The sequence below is a fragment of the Pteronotus mesoamericanus genome, unplaced genomic scaffold (assembly GCF_021234165.1).
Source record: "Pteronotus mesoamericanus isolate MK-2021 breed Mesoamerican mustached bat unplaced genomic scaffold, CSHL_Meso_final scaffold_167, whole genome shotgun sequence".
NCBI lineage: Eukaryota > Metazoa > Chordata > Mammalia > Chiroptera > Mormoopidae > Pteronotus > Pteronotus mesoamericanus.
The window spans coordinates 34,790,144-34,813,024 of record NW_026555308.1 but is presented as its reverse complement, the minus strand read 5'-3'; positions in this window follow the sequence as shown (position 1 = coordinate 34,813,024).

Genomic DNA, 22,881 nt, shown 5'->3' with positions numbered 1-22,881 from the left:
ACACTTGGGGTGGCTTTAGATGTCTTTGGATTCTTTCCTTTGGATGTATCAAGCAGCTCAAATGAGAAGATGCCACCCCTGGCCTACCTGATCACCTTCTAAAAGAGGAAACTAAAGCTAAGAGACCTCAAATGACTTTTCAAGTTATAAAAATGAGCAAATGGCAGTGTAGGCTTTCTGACTAGAAATACAGTATCTTTTTCCTTTACCATAGTTGGAAGCAAACCAGCATTACTTCTTGAGAAAGATCATTCTTATCCAATAAGACATGTTTTGTTTTGTTTTGTTTTTAAATACATTGAAAATTAAGGAAGGGAGGAATATGTATAATATTTAAAAAGGTGAGCTTTGTGATCAAGCAGGCCAAAATCTGAATTTCACTACCAAGCAGCATGACAACCTTAGGCAAATTACTTAACCTTTCAAAGCAAGTGTTCCATTGGTAAAATTGAGCATAAAATGAGATTATACATATAATTTTATAGAATAGTGTTTGGCATATAGCATGTGCTCAATAATGATTGTTCTTATTTTTATATTAAATTCATTATTTTTATTTTATATCTTATTCATTATTAAAATAGTAATTGAGAACTTGTTTACTTAAATACCACTATAGCCAGATATTAATATTAATGTATTATATCTCCCACAATATTTTTAAAGGCTATCATGGTGTTCTAAAAATTACTGCATAGCCCTAAATTTTATTTTTTACTAAAGTTTGAGTGTCTTTCAAGATTACTCTTATTGTAGAAAATGAAGAAAATGTTTTTAACTTAAGACTGTCTTTCAGTATCTAGGTTAGTGTTAAATGTGGCAGATAATTTTTATGAGGCTATTAAGATGGAAGGCCTTGGTCACCTCCGGCTTCCCCAAGGCACTACAGCAAAATGAAGATGAAAACTAATGTTCTGTTGACGAGGGTGATATTAGTATTACGTAGGAAGTAACAAAACCTGGAACAAAAAGACTCCAAGTATCTAAGATTACATTTCATCTATTTACTGGAATTTAGAGCTAATCAATACAATGAGTACCAAATTATCTTCTGTTTTTGCATCCATGTGATGTTTATAGGGAAGGAGAGAGTAGAGGTCAAGTACATTTAAAATCCAAGGGATTATAAACTTCAGACCTAAAAATTTTTGTACTCCCAGTCCATTAATTATAGGTGGTGAACTTTAAAAAGAATTAAGCCCAGTAGTTCTTACAGTGCCAATCTAAAAAGCTGTAGAGTGACTGAAAACTCTGGATGAATTTATAAAACACTTCAATCAATTCTTAGCTTACCCAAGATTTTATTTTTTTTATTTTCTTATGCCACAGGAGACTCCACACTGAAAACACTTCTTGTTTCTTAAAGTCCTTCATCTTCTGTGGCATTACACAAACAAAGAAAGAATTTTCTGTTTATAGCATTCAACTAGTTTCTGTGGCAAAGGTCATAAAGAAATAACTCGGGAGTTTAACTTCTATTGGACTTAAACTTAAGGAAATGAATTTCTATCTCTAGCACCATAAATCTACAGAGATGCCAGCCACAAAGTCTAAAACAAATGACCACTTTCCATGCCACATGTCAAACGTGGATTGTTCGCAGGTGGCTGGAGTGAACATTTGGCTCTTGGTTGCATTAATAAGCGATCAAGTTTGCAGTTTTTTTCCCCTCAAGTCTACTTGTTCCCATGGGATGCTATTTGGCTTCTATATAGATTTCTTGAAGGTGATCAAATGGCACTTTGATATACAATTGAAAAAAAATCTCTTAGTGAAAGTTTTGTAAATCTGTTGCAGTAGTTTCCATGGCACAATATTTCTTTTTTGTCATATCATTCATAATGGAAAAACAAAAGCACACATGATTTTTACTCTAAGGACTGCTCTTTATTGCAGTGATTCTTAAAGGTGCCTGAATTTAGAATCATTTGGGACCTTTGCTAAAAAGTCAATTTCCCTTCACGCTAGATTCAGAATCATTCATTCTTGAATGGGACCAAGAATCTGGACTTTAACAAGCAGCTCAGGGGTTCCTTTAATTGGACAAGTTTGAGGCACATCTTCGATTGACAGGCACTGACGTCTGGAAAGTGCATAGTTGATGAAAGTCACTTTTTTAGATCATGAGACAGACCACTGAGCCTCTGAGGTGAGACCTGCTCACTGATTTTGGTGATGATGACAGGGTTAAACCATTATACAACTGGAAAGTTTAAGGAAAGTGACGACAACGCATTAACGCTTTGGTTTGTGTGTGTGTTTTATTTTTCCTGAGACAGAAAACCAACAAGCTTTGAGGCAATTCCTTTAAAAGATAGATGGAGTTTTTGCTGCATTAGAAAATGCAGGCTTTTTCTTTTTAAATGCATCTATATGCGTAAAACAAGCTTAGATTTACATTGCACTTCTCCTTTAGAAACTAAAGCAATATAAATGAAAACTGTGAAATGCCCCATGAGTGGAACTACAGATTGGGAATATATGTAATAGTAATGGAAATAGGCAAAAATAGAAGAAATGGTTTTAGAAATTCCTTTTCATTAAATATTTGAGATTAGATGAAGTCAGAATAATATCACAATTGATTAAAGATGACATTTTTTCTTAACTTGCTTTATTTTGATAAAATGTTTTTAATTTTCTCATATTTAGTTTTTCTTCTATTTGTATTATACTCCATCTTTTATCATTATTTTTCTCCTATTTCTTTTTTTTTTCTTTCCTATTTCTTACATGTCCACTCTTTCTCCATGCTGGAGTTTCCTTTCTCATTTTGGCTCTCTTTCCACCTGTTTCCTCATCCACTTTTGCCTCCTGCAGTTTATCTGAGCGTGTAGAACTAACCAGCTATCCAGCCAGAAACCGCCATTTATTTTGAAGATCATTCTATGTTCATAGGGGAATGGTTATAAAAACTCTTCAGGAAACCTGACCTTGAGGATGCTTTTTGTTAACTAGTTCTCTAGAATTGTAGTTTATTGAATGGATTCAATGTAGCTATCCCAGCTTTCCTTTTATCTCCTCTAAGTTCAAGTCTGGGTCATCTTGACAGACTTTTCTTCTTAGCTCCTAGTTATCCATGGGCTTTGTGTCCTCCTCAGAGGCTGCTTTATTCTTGGTGGAAGGAGTGGGTGGTGGGTGGTCCGGAGGTATTTTGGCACTTCTCATTCCCATACTTCCAGTGTCCGGGCAGTAACTCCATCATCACTTACCTCCTTCTTCCCTCAGCATCTTATTTTCCAAGTGTACATTAAAAATATCCTTTTATGGAAGAATCAGCTGACCCTTTATAAACTAAATGCTAAACCATCTTCTGCCATTGGTACTGATACTTCTCCTTTGGAGTTTTTATGTGAGGTGTCAAGTTGTTTTTATTTTTGGTGGGCTTTTGAATGTTGAAATTCTAATTACTTAATAAGCAATGGGCTGTTATCTGACTTGATTTAATTTCTTCATTGTAGCCTGTGGAGTATTCCCTTTATTGTGCTAAATTCATGCCAAATGGTATGTCCTACAGAGGAAAGAAAATATTTGTGAGGAAAGCAGATGGTTGTAAAATAGAGTAGGAACCAACACAGAAACTTTTCAGAAATCATCCATCAGCAAATCTAATATGACCCCAGTTGAAATTATTTTCACAGGGGAAAAATAAAAAGAAAAATCTTTACAGGCGTTTACACCATAGGTAGAAAGATGGCTAAGGAACAAAGAATTTCAAGGAACTAGGTAATACTGAGAAAATGAAAATATAGATAGCACCAATTTAAGATTTCATTTTGAGATTAAGGTACATGGACCTTCACTGAACCTTTAAAGTTTCAGAGGCATCTATTGGAAAGTCATAGAAATTTCATTGGGCTGCTTTTAGCTAACATCTAAGAGCCTGGATGAGCCTGAACTGTTTACATGTATCATAAAATGCTTTATGGTTGAATGGCCTGATCTGGTACAAGATTAGGTCATATTCATTATTGTATATTTTGCGTATTTATCCTTTTTTTATAAGTCTTCAGACACTAAGTCTTGGTGTTAAAGGATGTGAATTACAGAGGGCTATAAAGTTACCAGCTGTTCTGAGAAATGTTTTATGTTTAGAGTATTTGTTTCTTTAATCATGTAGAAAGTGTTGTCATCATACCATGTCACCCAGCTTTTCTTTGTCTTTCTTCTGACAGACTATTGAACTGTTGAAGGCTATAAGATGTATGGGTATTTATTTTTATTATTTGGTGAGCTGTACTAGAGTTTAGTGTCTAAAAAATATGGTCACATACATTTAACATATCCTATTGTAACAATTTTACTACCAACTTTTCATTCTGTAAGCTGCTTCATGTTTTTCCTCAAAGTTTCAATATATGTAATTTTAATTCAGTTCTCTTTCACCTTTAATCACTTATAGGATGAAGTAGCATTTGCTGTCACACTTTGTAGAACAAAGATCCCACAATGCTCTTATTTTCTCTATTCACAAATATGCATTACTTCTTTTTTCTCTTATTTAATACTTTCTCTTCCCTAAATCTTTCCTTTAGTTTCCTCTTATTAAGCATTATTCTCTGAATTTTGTTTTCTTGAATATTTTAAACCTGAAATTCAACAAAACACATGTATATATATCTATATATAGATGTATATATATTTAAAGGGAGGATAAAGTATATGATGTTTTATCCCCCAAATCTAAATTATACTGGATCATTTTAAATGTAGCACAATAAATTTCTATAGCTAGCACATTATATTTCCTATCTTCAAACACAGAGATTATATAAAAAGTAGAATAATTAAATTAGAAATTCTTTACAGGAAGGAAAAAGTAAGTACTGTCATCAATGAAGCCATAAAACTGCAAGGAGCAAACACTATATAGAGGTCAAGGGAAATGGAGCATGGGTCATAGAGAGAAAGTTCCCCAAGGAATCATATTTCAGAAAACAGCTGTTTGAATAAAACCACTTCTGAGCACATGTTTAAAGCTAATCTCTAGCTACTGTTTTATTCAAGATTTTGTATTGGGAAGGCCATGGCATAATTAATAATAATAATAATAATAACAATAATAATAGTCTCCATTTAATAGAACTCATACTTTTCAGGACCTTCTCTATCCATTAATTGTGTGATGTCACATCTTTTGTGAATGCTTAGCAAGACTGCACATATCTTTCCACTTTCCTCAGAAAGGAATACTTTTCTTTGTTTTCTCATTTTACAAGTAGGGAAACTAAGGCAGGCTTGAATCAAATGGAGCTGAAAGGAGAAACCAGTGAAATGAGCGCTGCTCTTCCTGACACTGTTAGAATATGCATGGATCTCAAGGCCTGTTCCTTCCCGATGTAAGCTTTGCAGGTCAGATTCATTCTAATTAAAATGATTTTGCCAGACGTTCTGGTCTGTCTGTTGGCAGAATTCTTGGGGGAATTTGTAATAACACAATTGCCCTAATGCTTATCACTCCATTGCTTTTCTGACCTCAGAGGGGTGTCATACATGAAGGAATCCTTACCAAAAATACCGTGTGAGAGAAAATTAATCTGAGAGGCACTGGAAAGGAATGTGGCATTAAAACAAAAGGACTTTCAGTGCCTCTCACAGCTTTCGCACTTGTAATGGCTTCTCAGTGACTTCCAGACAGCTGCCAAGAGGCCGGCGTAGCTTCACTGTGTGGCTGTGACAAGTGTGAATGGAGCCCATGTCATTCTGTGCATGAAACGGGTGCTTGGCTGTGCCCACTGAGGGCTGCATTTCTGTTGTGAGGTAGTGGCGATTTTGTAAGTTTAGCTTTCATGTTTTGTAACTTGAGAAAAAGCTGCAGAGAGAGTCTATACTTTTGGACTCTCATATAGATTCTAGACAGTAAGACTATTCACTAAACATCTTTATCACTAACTGAAATAAACATGTGAAACCAGAATGTTGCATCATGGCAGTGTTTAAAACTGGCATTATGTTTTCATAAGTGGACTAGAAATGATAAACTCTCAAACAAATTGAAAATCACTCAGCTGCCCTTTTATATCTTCCTTATTGGATTAAGTTACTTGTTGTAAGAACATCTAAATTTTAAAACTTTTTGGCTACTTTTAGTAAATTCTAAATAAGTTAAATAAATAAAATACACAGGATGTGCAAGTATGTACTAAAATACCACAACTGTTCCCCTCCCTCCCCACCCCAATCTTAGCTTTTTGCAATGGTAAAGTCATTCAAGATCATTTTAGGGAAATTGTAAAACATGTAACATAAAGAAGCAGAAAAAAGTCAACCATAATTGGTTTTCAACTCTACCTCTTACTGTCAAATGCTTTGACATAGTATAATTCCTTCCACTCATTTTGTTTGTGCATTTTTTTAATGGTTGATATTATGGTATATATCTTTTTTCTTTCTTACATCATACATACTTTCCAATAACATAAAAATTTGTAAATATTTTCTCTAGTGGTTTTATAATGATGCATAATTGAGCTCAATTAATGTAAACACAGTTTACAATGGAAAACTGTTTGGGGTGTGTATTGTTGTCTTAAAGCAATATTGCAGCAGTCTGTTGTTAGAAAGTCCCAAGTTTGTATCCAGGTTTTGTCACTTGCTAATTGTTAATTTGCCAAGTTCTTTTATGTCTCTGAATGTCAACTATCCAGACTGTAAAGTGGCAGCAACATTCTATCTACTTTACTTTTTCTTTTCCTTTTCATGAGGATTCAATTATAATACATGTGTCCTGTAGAAGCAGAAGTTTCATGGGTGCAAATATACGGTTCAATTTTTCTCCATTCTTAACTCCCAACTGTGCTAGGCTAAGTCTTTCTTCCTCAAGGGCCATTTGAAGCAGTTTTCACTACTCTTTGGTTATTCTCAACTGTTAAAATAGCAGTATAGTTCACTTTAAAACTTCAGTCTTAGCTTTCCCCATGCAAGCCCAGACTCACAAATAATGAGAAAAACTCATTCAGTTTGGAGCAGGGTTAGGGCAAAGAACACAAGTCATTTTACTTATCTTGATTTCGGAACAGTCTTCTCATGCTCTTTCTCTGGCTAAGACCAGTTGACCATCAATGTCCTCATTGTGACAGTAATTAAAACACTTGCTTTCTCAGTGAGTATGCAAGCACTGTTCTCACTGTGTCTATAGGATTTTCTGGCTGCATGGTTTCTCTAACTCCAGTTCAGCTTCTTTTACCCTCTTTTCTTCCACCCATGGCTGACTCTTGATAGTTCCTGCCTCCTGCAATTCCCTTGCCTGGAACGTAAGACCCTTACTGGGGGTGGAATGGAGAGTGTTGAGGAGACACTAGTCAGACAACTTCTGTGGTGTTCCTTGATCGGTGTTACCCTAAAAAATAGTCCTGGCAGCAACATCAAACACACTTGCAAAGGTATGGCTTATATTCTTGTGCAAATGAAAGAGAATTCTTCACTGTTCCATCTGCAAGTAGACACACCCCAAGGAAGACTGCAAATGTTTGGGTCTTGGATGTATCAGATCTGACCTTCAGTCTTGGTCCTTTTTCTTAAGACTCTCTAGGTATGTGACCTTTACTATATATTGCACAAACTCTCTGGCAGTCAATTTCCTGAACTTCTTATCTGTAACGTGAATGAGAAAGGCCAAAGGGTTGATATAAGGATTAAGTGATATACGGTATTCCAATAGATGTCTATAACTTACTTCTTCCATCTCCTTGGTTATTTCACAACAAGGCACGCGGCCTCTGTTTTTCCGCTCCTCGCCTCCCTTCTGCTGCAACAGTCACCTATACTTGATGGGTTCCAGATACAGAAATTTGACCGGAGTCAGGAGCTTCATGGTTTCTTCTTATGACAGAATCTAATATTGGAAATGTGTACAGAAAGAGGAGGATTCTCCTCTGTAGTCTGTAAGGATGTAGTTTTAAGATCAAAAAGCAGGATGGCACAGACTATAGATTTATTTCAAGTAAGAAGTATAAAATCCACATGAATACATTCATAAAGTCGTATGTAGTTTTCAAATAATTTTTTTTTTAAGTTTACAATTTCCTTGGCTATCCACAATTCAGAATCCTATGTTTATTCACTTTAATATTTATAGGAAATACATATGGAAAAAGTTTGAATATAAAGAGTGAGAACTGAATCTTCAGTATTCCTAGAAACACATTAAGAATTGCATTAAAGAAAAATCCAAGTTGAAAGTTTTTCTAAGTTGCCAAAATAACTATACAAGCAATAAACTTTAACACTGTTTTCTCTTAAGGGAAAATTATGCTGAGCGGGTTTGATATAATTTTGTATTGAGAAATAGGGAGTCAGGGATATGGGTGGGGAGAACACAAAGGAGGAAGGGGTGATTAGAAGAAGAAGGAATTAACACATACCAGGAGCACTAAAGCTTTTACTTAAATACAAATGATTTTCATATTGTTCTAAAATACAAGGGTGATAGTCATAATTGGCCAGCTGTTGTTTGGAGAGTGTAGCAGCTGCACATAAGTGACTACACATATAGAGAGATTTTGTCTTTTCTTCAATTCTTATGTGACTCTTGGTAGTGGAGAATATTATTTTATCCCTGAATGTTGGGCAGAAAGCACTATTTTTCTAAGAGGTTTAGAAGAATTAAAGAGGCAAAAGGATTCAACTCTATTTTGACATCTTTTTATTGAAACCTTGTTTCAAAGTACTATTAATTATACCTGTCTGATTAACACCATTTAGAATATTCCAAGTCTTGATTTTTTAAATTGCATTAAGCAGATGTCAAAGAAAATACTCAGCTGAATCCTTTTATTTCCTCCAGTGACCTAATGAAAAAATTAAAATATAGTAAGATTTTCTCCCTTTTATTTAAGGTAATCAGTGCTTTACTTCTTGTAGTCTGTGTCATGTTAATAATTAAGCTGTAATGGAGGGATGCTTTAATTCAAAATAATTTTAATGGAAGTGTTAAAATACACCTCATACCTGAATTTTAGAACTACAGCAAGCATTTATCATGAGCTACGCGTTACATGAAGGTATATAATAATTAACATAGATAGCTTGTCAGTGGCAGAGATTCTAATGTCTCTATTGTCCAAACATTAGAAGTCTCTAAGATACCAGTTACTAAAATTCTGAGGTCTTTTTTACTTCATGCCTTTACAATTTTCTTTAATTTTTTAGCTGGAATCAAACCAATCTAATTTCTGTTTCTAACTACTAATTTAAACTAACCTGGAATTATTTCTATTTTTTTCCCTCATTTTGCATATAACTGTTTTTACTGCATGTTAAAAATAATTTTGTTATTTATAATTTAGGTTGCTCTTTCTTTGCTGTTAAGATGTTAATATTTGTAACATCTTTGCAGTAAAAAAAACAATAGTTGAACACTTACTATGTGTTGAAGATGATGTTCTGCACTTTATTGTTATATTCATTAATCTTCCAACAGACCTTGGGAGATTGTATTGTGATTATTCCCGTTTTACAGATGATAAAATTGATGATCAGAGATGCTAACATGAGTAAAATTATAGAGCTAGAAGATTGTAGAACTAGAATTCAGACTCTTTTTCCTTTTCTTCTGGTCAATCTTTAATGTGGACACGCCCAAGATTCGGTTCTGCTCTTTCTCCCGGCTACAATGGTAGTTATTTTCTGGTTTCTTGCTCTAAATATTAATTTTGTGATTCCAAAATATATTTTTTCCAGACCTAACTTCTTGTGAAATTTCAGCATCACTTATGCATTTGACTGGTTGATCTCTCTACTTACAGTACATAGGAAGTAGCCGTCTCAAACATAACTAATCAAAGCAGAAGCACTGTTTACCAATATCCTATACCCCATAAAAAAATTTCTCTTTCAGTCTTTCCCATCTAAGTCAATATCAGAATATTCCTCCTGTTCAAGTGAAAATTACTGATCTTTTTAAATTCCTGTCTTTTCTTATCCCATGTTTAATCAGTTAGTAAGAACTAACATTTTTATCCCTATAGTACACTATTCCAAATCCCCTCACTTTTTTCATATTTAGCATTACCACCCTAGTGCAAGGGTTCATTGTATTTTCCCTGGTCTACAACAGGAGTCTTCACATAGGCCTCCCTGGCTGTACCACTGCCCCCATTTGCCTATTCTCAATGCAAAAGTTACAGTGATGGCTCTAGAATGAAAATCACATATAAAACATATTTACAGTAGATTCTCTTTACACATCGGATAAAACAATTTGTTGTCTGAATTACTCTTGTCTTAGCTTCAATGACACTCAGGGACACTGTTCCGGACCATCCTGTGTTAAAGTAGTCACCCTCTGACTTTTAGATCAGTATACTCCTGTTAATTTTTCTTATTCATTTACTTATTTTTTGTTTACTATAATGCAGTTACCATGAGTCAAGCACTTTGTTTGTCTTGGTTATATTAAGGAATATTTATAACAAACAAACACATCAAACAAAAATTTCATGTCATCACACTCTAAAATCCAATTGTTTCATCAGTATGCCCTATTTCCAACTGTGTTCATCTCTGTATTTTTTGAAATCTACTTCTAGATGTGGAATTGAGTCAAAAAGGTAACCACACTTTAACTTTTGATAGACATAGCAGAATTGTTCCTCTGAAACTTGCATCAGTGCTTACTAGAAGTGAATGAGACTTACCATTCTTTTATTCTCTCGTTAACATTGGGTATTGCTATTTTCCCCAAATTTTGCCAATATGAAAGGTGAAAAATAGCATTATAGTATTATTTAAATTTTATTTATTTTATTAGTATTTAAATTGAACAGTTTTGGAATTTAAATGCCATTAACATTTCTTATTTTGTGAATTTCCTGTAATGTTTCCTGTTTTTCCTGTTTCCTTTTACTATTGATATATGAGGGCCCTTGTATATATTACAAATGGTTTTAATCAGTAACTATTAAGTTTCATTTTACGATTATTAATGCTGCTTTTGTGTTATGTAAAAGTTTTAATTTTAAAGTAGTGATCTTTAGTTTGCTTTAGTTTCTTTCTTCAGTGTTAGGTCTAGAAAATATTTCCATTCCCAATATTTTAAACATATTAACTAATATTTTGTTTCATTTCCTTTAAAGATTTAATTTTTATATTTTAAATTTTTATTTGCTTGGCCATGATCAGTGTGGCACAATTGGTTGGGTGTCATTCTGCAAAGGGAAAGATCACTTGTTCGATTTCCAGTAAAACACGTACTTGGGTTGCAAGTTTGTTCCCCAGCTGGGGCGCATATGAGAGGCAACTGATTGATGTTTCTCTCTCACATTGGTGTGTCTCTCCCTCTCTTTCTCCATCCCTTCTCCTCTCTCTAAAAATAAATAAAATCTTTTAAACAATGTAAAAAATTATTTTCTAGGAATTTATTTTGGTTTAAGAAATGAGGTAGAGACCTGACTTCTTTCTTTAAAAATTTTTTCAGTGAAAGAAGTTGTCCTAGTATTATTTTTCAGTGAAAGAAGTTGTTCTAGTATTATTTTTCTACCATCTTTACTAATTCATATTTCTCATTTTTTTTCATATTCTATATAGTTAGGTCTATTAGTAAATTCTCCATTCTAGCATATTCCAAAGTATTCTTTGGAAGATAATGTTAGAAATTCTCTTTAGAAAGATTCATGATCATGAAAGTTTGGGAAATTTAGAGTATATATGTTTAAACAGGTTTCTATAGAGCAGTACTTCTCAGATTCTTTTTTTTGTTGCTGTTGAAGAATTTATTTATTTTTAGAGAGAGGAGAAGGGAAAGGGAAAGAGAGGAAAAAAACATCAATGTGTGGCTGCCTCTTGGGCGTCCCCTACTGGAGACCTGGTCTGCAACCCAGGCATGTACCAAGACTGCTAATGGGCCAGAGACCCTTTGGTTTGCAGGCCAGCACTCAGTCCACTGAGCCACACCAGCTAGGGCTCAGATTCTTAATATGGTAAAATGGATTGTAAATCTCTAAGAGGTCGATAAAGAAGGTAGTATTTTTGGTGAGTATTTATCCATGGAAACTTTTTTGAGAAGCATTTTATTTGAATATATTTTGGGAAACCTGATCTATTCTTTTTTGTTAATCAATCTGTACAAAGGCCAGTGCTGCAATCTTTTAATTCATGTGCCTTTATATTTCATCATTTGATAGAGCATGTTCTTGTTCAGTGTCTTTTTTCAAAATATGAAAGATTTCTAAAACAATTTGCACACCTGTAATAGAATGGATATTTTACTTTTTTTCAATTATGAGGGAAAAAATATGTCATGAAAAATTCTGTCCTCCCATAGTAAAGAACTTGTCTGATGTTTTCTTTTTATTTTCTGTTTCTATTTTCTTCTCTCTAAGTTTAGAGAAAGCAAGATCTTCAAGAACAATAAGGTTTTACAAAGGCTAACTATGACTAATCTGGGATTAGTTCAGATAATTCTTATTAAGAATAAAGAAAACACACTTGAAACTGAGAGGGAGCTGCTATTCAATAAGAAATGAGCAGACTAGAAACAAATTGATGATCACAATCTTGAATATTGAGAATGATCTAGCAGGATTTAGAATTGGTTAATAAGAAATTGTTACTAGTTAGTGAGGTATATGTCACAAAGTATGACAAAGTATGTCTTAGTCATTTGTCATTTGCAAGTTGTTCTAAAATTATCTTTAATCATACTAAAGTTTAAATTTTAAATAAAATACTCTTGGTTTAGAAAAATAGAAAGTTGATTTTGAGACTGGATAGACTTAGCTGGGCAGAACCCAGCTATCTGATCACTTAAGAAAAAATGCACCTTCAGTTTAAAAATCTTATTTTATGCACTGTATCATAGTTGGGATTTTAAGACACCTGGGGTCAATTTGTTATAATAGAATAACTTGAGCTTGAATCAAGAAAACTTTGGTGTGAGTCCTGACCTTTCACTAATTATGTGACTTTACATGAGTCACTTAGACTCTCTGACCCTCCTCTGTGCACTCCGAACTTCCGATCTCTAAGGCCATGGTGTACTAGAGGCACAATGTGGGCCTTTCCTCCAACTCTGCATTTGGTGACCTACAGTAACAGTAGCTTGAGTTGGCCATGATGGGAGTTTGTAGATCATGGAAAGAGACACATGCTGCAGATCAGGATACTTTTGTTATTGTTGTTCTTGATGTTTTCAGAGGGGCTGAATGAGCACACCACTGTCTGTAATCCATACAAATATTAAAGAATTGCTGGAAAAATAAAATGGTTTAATAAATATGATATTATTTTGTTAATTAATAATCTTACCCAACTGAAAGCATTACATGTATTAAATAACTATCTCTGAATATCTCTTTGAGTACTGAAACTAAAAAGCTATTAATTTCTGAAGAGAAAAAAATTATTCATCTTTGGCTAATTTTGGAAATATTTTAAATATTTTGAGTGCATTTTATACACATGTGTTGGGAACCATTTTGCCTGGTTTCAGGGACTGTAGCTTCGCTGATAGGTAAGAGGGCCCCAAGGCTGGAGCTGAGCAAGGAGGCCTTGGGAAAATAGGCCACGGAGGAGATAAAACCTGTCCCCCTGGGGGGGGCACAGCTTCTGCCTTCCTCACATCACCCTGTTTTGCTCTGAAGGATGGCTGGTTAGTCAATGATGGGTAAGACCCCTCAATGGCAGGGGCAACGTAAGACAGGCACAGTCACATAGGGGCCATCAGGGAAGGACTTGGGGGACATGGAGAAGGATAAAAAGACCCTCATCCCTCAGGTTTGTCATGGTTGGAATCCTCATTCTATCCGAAAGAAGTCTTATCTCTTGGCTGCTCTGCCCCGCTGCCTCACTGCGTCAGTGAAACAATACTAAAGGTAGGTGCAGCCCTAAACTGGATCAGGCGGTTCCTGGGGGCAATTAGGCCTGGAAAAGGACTGCATTAAATACTATGAAACTTACTTTGCTAAGAGTGCCCTCTGAGTGAATGAGTACTGATATTTGAGATTGAGCATAGAATGTGATCAGTTTCCTAGGTTTCAGGGCCGAATGGGTGCCACCTGGTCTCCCAGACCCTGACCTGAGGCAAATCTGTGTGTTCCTTCAATCACAGCATTTTGACATTGATTGATGAGCTTTGCATGCATGCTGTATACCCCTGCGCATATTGTTCTCAATAAAAGCCACTTCAAGAGAAGGGCTCAGGGCCTTCTCCACTAGAGGGAATCGCCACCCCCTTTTCCTGGCAGACCGAGAGTGTTTGGAACAACTTATTTTCACCATCTGTGGTGACCCAGGGGGACTTCGTGGGAACGGGGTACCCTCCTTACATGTGTGTTTTTATATTGAAATGAAAAAAAAAGTGGCTGTTTTGTGCAGTGTATACATATTTCTTGAAATTTCACCTGATTGTTTAGGCATATAAAACTAATTAGAACAGTAAATCTGTTCCTAGGAAAGGTCACATAATATCTTCCAAAATTTGGTGCCAATGCACTTTAGATTTTTCGCTCTAGTTGATTATCAAATATGTAATGTCATGCTGCTATCATCTGAAAATCTTTGAGTCATATTCCCAACTACTTTCTGAACTTTGACAACTCTAGATAAGTTAATGGAAAATGAAGGCACAACTCTAGTCAGAGATACTAAGTGTTTTCTGATGTAGTGGAAAGGGCATTGAATTCAGTCAGGAGAGCTGGGTTCTAGTCCTTGTATCACCTTAATAAGAGGGTGGGAAGGAAATATAGCCATGAGAGGAGTTTTATCTTCACTTCAAACAGAGTCCTGCCTCTAATAATATTATACTAAATATTTTCCTCCCTTTTCTTCCCATCCCCCGTCCAAACAAGTCTATTGGCTTGCAACTTTTCAAGATTCTAGAACACTCTTTATGTGTCTTGCTGGAAGTACTTTACTTATATATACAGGTAATATTATTATTCACAAACAAGTAAGAAAATCAGAAAATAAATGTGTGACAGATCTTTGCAGGAGAAAGCTAGAGACCACTCTGAAATCAGCTGGTTTGACAGCCAAGTCACCATAGTGATTGTATTGATCTATCTTAGAATAATAAAGTTGCTTTGAGAAAGTTCTTTCTTGAGTTGTTGGTTTGAGATTTGCTCAAAATTTATTTATATTAGACAACATTTAAAATTAGTCTATTATTTTTGTTCAACATCGTTTCCTAAAACAGGGAAGTTGTTATCTAATGCATAATAATTTTAATTAAACACACTAGATAATAGAAATATTTTTAGTGTTTAGAGATGAGAAATTTAGCCTGATTAAATAATCTGTTTAAGAAAAACCTATTTTGCTCCTACCTGCTGACTCACTGAGAACCAACCTAATACAATTCCAGTACTGCCAAAGGCTCTTTCAGTGACTGAGTTTAACAGCCAGCTGGCAAGTACAGGTGGATCTCGGGGTGCCTTGAGCATTTTGCTAATCTGCCTTTGGGCTTGGTTCTGGTAAAAGCAGGCGTTGGTGCACAGCTTGGTCCTTTCCACATACACCAAGGCCCAGCAGAGGCAGCCGCAAACTGTGGATCACTTTGTAGCTCCAAACAGGTTGTCCAAGGATAGTCAAGGCAGCATCTGCCTTGCATCACTTGCACCAAGGCAACTAACCTGCACCACAATCCCTCCCAGTAGGCCCTAAGTGGCCAGCTTCAGTCAACCTCAGAGCAGGATCCAACAAATTTCACAAACCAAATATCTGATGGAAGTTACTGGCAGGCACCAGTCCCCACTGAGGCAAATTCCACTTTGTGTGGTTAGCACTGCACAGCAGCTCATACACTCTGGTTAAGGTCAGTCCTCACAGTCAGCCAGCCTAAGGGTTGACTCTACTCACTAATGGGCCAATAGCAATCAAAGCTCAGTTACAACAGAAGGGCATGTATAAACCACACAAGGGACATTCCTGGGATACCCAGCTCAGGTGATCAAGAGGACTGTGCCACTGGGTCCTGCAGGACACCTATTACATTCGGACACCTATTACATTTGACTGGGAGACATAGCAGATCTACCTAGTACATAGAAACAAAAACAAAGAGGCAGCCAAAATGGGAGACGAGGAAGCATTCACCAAATATGAGGACAGAAGAAATCTCTAGAAAAAGAGCTAAATGAAATGGAGGCAAGCAATTTACCAGATATAGATGTTAAAAAAATGGTTATGAGGATGCTCAGAGAACTTAGTAAGAACTTCAATAGCATAAAAAAGAACATAGGAATCATGAATGAAGAATACAATATCTGAAATGAAGCACATGCTAGAAGGAATAAACATTCAGTTGGATAATGCAGAGGATTAAACCAGAGATTTGGAAGACAAGGTAGCAGAACATACCCACTCAGATTGAACATGTCATTGACATCAATGTATAGATATTCCAGATAGAAAATCAACAAGGAATCAATGGTCTTAAATGACATACTAGATCAGATGAATTTAACTGGTATCTTCAAAAGCATTTTACGCCAGGCAGCAGAATGGATATTCTTTCCAAGTGCACCTGGAACATTTTCTAGGATAGACCACATGTCAGTCCACAAAACAAGTCTCAATAAATTTAAGAAGACTGACATCATATCAAACATCTTCTCTGACCACAATAGTATGAAATTAGAAATAAATCACAAGAAAAACAAAACAAAACAGTGAAAAACACACAAACACATGGAGTCTAAATAACATGTTACTAAAACAAAAAAAATGGGTTAACAATGAGATCAAGGTGAAAATTTAAAAAAGAAAGCACCTTGAAACAAAGGAAAAGAACAACCCAAAATCTATGGGACACAGCAAAAGCTGTTCTAAGAGGGAAATTTATAACATTGCAGGCCTACCTCAAGAAAAAGCTCAAATAAACAATCTAACTTTACACATAAAGGAACTAGAAAAAGAACAAAAAGCAAAGCCTAAATTGAGTAGAAGAAAGGAAGTAATAAAGATCAGAGCAGAAATAAACAAATTGAAATCTAAAAAAAGAAATATACAAAAGACAATGAAACCAAGAGCTGATTCTTTGAAAAGATAAACAAGTTTGACAAACCTCTAACAAAACTCATCTAGAAAAAAAGAGAGAGGACCTAAATAGATAAAAACAAAAATGAAAGAGGAGATGTAACAACTGACAACACAGATATACCAAGGATTGTAAAAAGATATTACAAACAAGTATATCCAACAAATTAGACAATCTGGACAAAATGGATAAATTCCTAGAAACATACAGTATTCCAAACTGAATCAGCAAAAATGAGAAAATCTGAATAGCCCAATTACAACTTATAAAATTGAAGTAGTAATCAATAATAACAAACAAAAATCCTGGACCAGATGGCTTCACAGGCGAATTTAACCCAACATCCAAAGAAAAACAAATACCTATCCTTCTCAAAGTATTCCAAAAAATTCAAGAGGAGGAACTTAAGCTCATTTTATAAGGACAGCATTATCCTAATTCCAAAACCAGATAAAGACACTACAATGAAAGAAAATTATAGGCCAATATTCTTGATGAACATATATGCTAAAATCCTCAACAAAATGTTAGCAAACTGGATCCAGCAATACATTTAAAAGAGCATACACTATGGTCAAGTGTGATTTATTTTGGGGGCTACAGGATTGGTACAATATCTTCAAATCAATAAATGTGATATATCACATAAACAAAATGAAGGATTAATATCACACGGTCATATCAATAAGTGGAGAAAAATCATTTGATAAAATCCAGCACCAATTGATGATTAAAAACTCTCAGCCAAGTGGAAATAGAAGGACGGTATCTCAATGTATGAAAAGCCACATCTGACAAACCCACAACTAACACCATACTCAATGGTAAAAAACTACAAGCATTTTCCTTAAGATCAGGAACAAGATAGGGATGTCTGCTTTCACCACTCTTCTTCAACATAATACTGGAAGTCCTAGCCACACCACTCAGACAAGAAGAAATAAAAGACATCCACATTGAAAAGGAAGATGTAAAACTGCCTTTAATTTCAGATGAAAAGATACTGTATATAGGGAGAGCCCTAGAGATTTTACCAAAAAATACTAGAACCGATAAATGAATTTAGTAAAGTAGCAGGATACAAAATATCGAAAATCAGTTGCATTTTTATATACCAATAAAGAATTATCAGAAAAAGAAACAGAAAAATATCATGTTTTTAATTACATTAAAAAGAAAATAAAATACCTAGGAATAAATTTAAGCAAGGATGTTAAAGACCTGTACTTAGATAATTATAAGACACTGAAGAATGAAACTGAAGAAGATACAAATAAGTGGAATTATATACCAGATTCATGGATAGGAAGAATTAACATTATTAAAATGTCCAAATATACAAAGCAATCCATAGATTCAATGCAAGTTCTATCAAAATACCAATGATGTATTTCACAGAACTAGAACAAATATTTTAAGAATTTATATAGGGTCACAAAATTCCTCAAATAATCACAGAAATCTTGAGAAATAAAAATAAAGTTGGAGGAACTATACTACCTGATATCAAACTATACCTCAAGGCCATAGTAATCAAAACAGCATGGTGCTGGCATAGAAACAGACATGTAGATCAATGGGATGGTATAGAGCCCAGAAATACACCCATGCCCTTATGGTCAATTAATGTTTGACAAAGGAAGCAAACATAAAATTGGCTAATGATAGTCTGTTCAATAAATGGTGTTGGGAAAAATGGACAGATATGTGCAAAAAATGAAATTTGACCACCTTCTTACACTGTACACAACCACTCTGGAAAATAGTATGGAGTTTCCTCAAATAATTAAAAATGGAACTGCCTTTTGACCCAGCAATCCCACTTCTGGGTATGTAGCCTAAGAATACCAAATCACCAATCAGAAAGAATATATGCACCCCTCTATTCCTAGCAGCAGTATTTATAATAGTCAAGATATGGAAATAGCCCAAATGCCCATCAGTAGATGAATGAATAAAAAAACTGTGATACTTTTACACAATGGAATACTACACAGTCGTAAAAAAGAAGGAGCTCTTACCCTTTGACCAGGATGGACCTGGTCAGTATTATGTTGAGGAAGGCAATCAGAGAAAGACAAATGCCATATGATTTCGCTTATATGTGCAATCTAATGAATAAAATACACTAACAAACAAACAAAAAAAGTTCATTTCATTGCCCTTTAATTATATTTGATAGGTTAAACATATTTTGATGGGCTAGATGAATTTTTAAAGAATTTTTTTAACACCAGAAGTTTCTCCACATTATTGCTGAAATCAGAATCCTTAACCATACAAAAAATGTCACATTTTCCTTTTCTTCTTAGATAAGTTTTTGCTAAAGTTAGTTTTTTTTTTGATCCTCACCCAAGGATATGTTTAGTGATTTTAGAGAGACAAAGGAAGGGTGGGGGGTGTGTGTGTAGGGGAGAGAGAAGGAGAGAGAAACATCAGTGTAAGACAGAAACATTGATTGGTTGCCTCCTATATGTGACCCCAATGGGAATCAAACCCACAACCTAGATATATGCTCTGACCAGGATCGAACCTGCAGTCTTTTGGTGTATCAGGCAACACTGCAACCAACTGAGCCACCTGTCCAGGGCTTCCACAGCTATTTTTAAGAATTTTAATTAGACAGACTAAAATTTTGGTCCAAGCAGGAGACATTTGTTAATGGGCCACTGGCCTAATGACAGAGAGAGAGAGAACACAGAACCGTCAATTGAAAGTGGCTGGACTTTCTATACTCAGTCAGAATGCAAATACTAATATTGACAAAGCTCTAATTATTCCTCTGACAGCCTGTGTTATATAATTTTCATTTACTTTCTTTGATTTAATACCATAGCGTTTTTCATACTAAACACAAGTAAAGTTTACTTTGATATTGCAGAGGATAGAGAGCCAAGTTTTGAAATTAAATACAGACTTTGTGAAAACCAAATTCAATTTAGGATGCCTTATGCTTAGAATTAAAATACAAAATTCAGCCCATTTAAACCTATTTATTCTGATACTCAAAGTCAGTGTTAAAATAACATGAAATCCAGTTATTTCTTCACTTCAATGGCATAGTCAGAATGCCCAGAGCATATCCTACCAGCAAGCAGGAAGTACTGGAAATCTATCAGAAGGGCTGGTTTCTGTAAGATTGCATGTCAATGAAGTTTTAATGTTGTGTATGTGTCCTGACATTGGAGGAATGTAGAATTTCAACCTCTCACTTAATTTGCTTACCACAAGGAAATGTTTTAAATACAATATTAATCCTTCCCTTTTAAAAATAATAGTAAAAAGGGGAGGTGTGTTAGTGGGGAAGATTTTAAAATTTCACATCACGTCTTGCCATATCTACTGACCCTTTAATTAAATTCTCATCTCAACTACTCCATATTCATTCCCAGGTGAAAGCCTTTTGTCCTGTTGCCCCTTATTGATAGTGTGTTTGCTACTTCTCTCTACTTATCTATATCCTGTCTATTTTTTAGCAATTTGCTGAGAATCCCCATGTGACCTTTTAGAACAGTTCCAACCCATACTGCAATTTTTCACCTCTCAATATCCTAGGAGGTAGCATATTTATTAGTCCTTTTAAGACTGAATAATCATGAGGTTTTATAGTATTATTAAAATGTTTTATGGGTTATATTTCCTGTTTCCTTAGAATAAATGGCTCTAAGTATAGATTGAAACAAATTCTAGAAATGCAACATGTATATTCATAGCAAATTTACAGATTGTTTTTCTTTAAACTTTTTCCTAATGCAGTAATTCATTCATTTTTTCACCCTTTTACATACATTTATGAACTTTGTAACTTACATAGTAGCCACTACTATGTTCCAGGCAATTGGAACATAATGGTAAATGGATAGACTTGTTCTATATTCTTGCTTATATGGAGAGGTAAATAAGTAAACAAATGAAAATGACAGTGCATAACAAGGTCTGTGAATGGAAGGAGAGAAGCAGAGGAATAGATGGCAAGCAGGTGGAGATTATTTTTTTCTGTTTTATAGATAAGGACATGGAGAATAGTTAACCATATGTTGACAGCCCCTGACCAGTTTGAGATTAACCCAGGACTGTCTGAAACTTAGGAATGTCACTCTACTGGCTGTTGTTAAAGAAATTTCAATGGATATTTATTATAGTGGCAACTGAATTTTGATTTGGGGAAAATGGGCTAAAATGGTTTTTAAACCTTCAAGTTATTATTTAGAAAAGTCAAAGAAAACAAAAAATGAGAAGTAGAACTCAGAAACAAGCATACAATGAGGGAGCTTGGCATACAGCAGAGGTGCCTTCACAAAGCAATGGCAAAATTACTATTTATTAAATGGGACTGGGCAAATTATTGATCCATATTGAATATATATACATATATATATATATATATGTAATTTGAACTTTACCTGACATTAAATAAAAAATCAATTCTAAAGGAATAAAGATATAAATTAGAATAACATAGCTAAAAAGTTTTTAAGAAAAATATGAGATTTTATTTATGGTATAGGGGTAATACAGGATTCTGAAGTCACAAAAACATAAATAATAAAGAAAAATATGATACTATAACTAGATAAAAGTCTTTTCATAAAAAAGTTCGGGCCACAAACTGGGAGAATACAGGGTGAGGCAAAAGTGCAATAGCTTTGTAGTTGTTCATATGGAAAAATACAATAATTAATAAGTAATAATACAAGAATAAGCTATGTTTCACATACTCATAACTCTAAACCTACTTTTGCCCCACCCTGTATATTTGTTTTTCTTTAATACAAAAACAGATTTAGTTTCAACAATTAAAATAACACATCATTGTCACAATCAGATTAATACATATTAAAAATATTGGTAATAGCAAGTATTGGCAACTGTGAAAGGAACTGGGTATTCATAGACTCTTTTTCTTCATCTTTTTAAAGTCAACCATTAGCATATTTTGCAGTGCCTGTTTGGTGGAGGTATATTCTTTTAACCTTCTTTTGTCTGGGAAACTCCTTATTTCGTCTTCCATTTTAATTGAGAGCCTTGCTGGGGAGAGCAGTCTTGGTTGCAGGCCTTTGCTTTTGATTACTTGGAATATTTCTTGCCACTTCCTTCTGGCTTGCAGCGTTTCTGTTGAGAAGTCAGCTGCTAGCTGTACTCGGGCTTCCTTATATGTTACTACCTTTTTTTCCCTTGCTGCCTTTAGGATTCTCTGTTTGCCTTTGCTATTTGCCATTTTAATGATGATGTGTCTTGGAGTGGGCCTCGTTGGTTTCCTCTTGAATGGGACCCTCTGTGCTTCCTGGACTTGTGTGACCTTTTCTCTCCTCAGATTAGGGAAGTTTTCCACCATTACTTTTTCAAACATGTTTTCTATCCCTTGCTCTTCTTCTTCTCCTTCTGGTATCCATATTATGCAGATATTATTACATTTCAGGTTGTCCTGCATTTCCCTAAATGCCTCTTCATTCTTTTTGAGTATTTTTTCATTTTCTTGTTCTTTTGGGGAGCTTTTATCTACCTTGTCCTCCAGCTTGCTGATTCAATCCTTATCTTCATCTAGCCTGCTTTCGATTCCTTCTGCTGTGTTCTTCAATTCAGAAATTGTATTCTTCATTTCCTCTTGTCTCTTATTGATAGTTTCTATTTCCTTTTTCATGCTGGTATGGTTCTGATATGGTTTACAGTAAGTTCCTCATAGTTTTTCTGTGTTTTTTTTTGTTTTTTTTTTTTTGAGTTCTCTCTCATTGAGCTTCCTTAGAACTGTTGTTTGGAACTTAATATCTAATAGTTTACTTGTCTCTATTTCATTTATTCTCTTTCTGGGGATTCCTCTTTCCCCTTTGAGTGGGGGGTATTTGTTTGTCTTCCCATTATTTGTGAGATTCTTCTTTTTCGCTTCTGCTTCCTAAGTTGATCTGTCT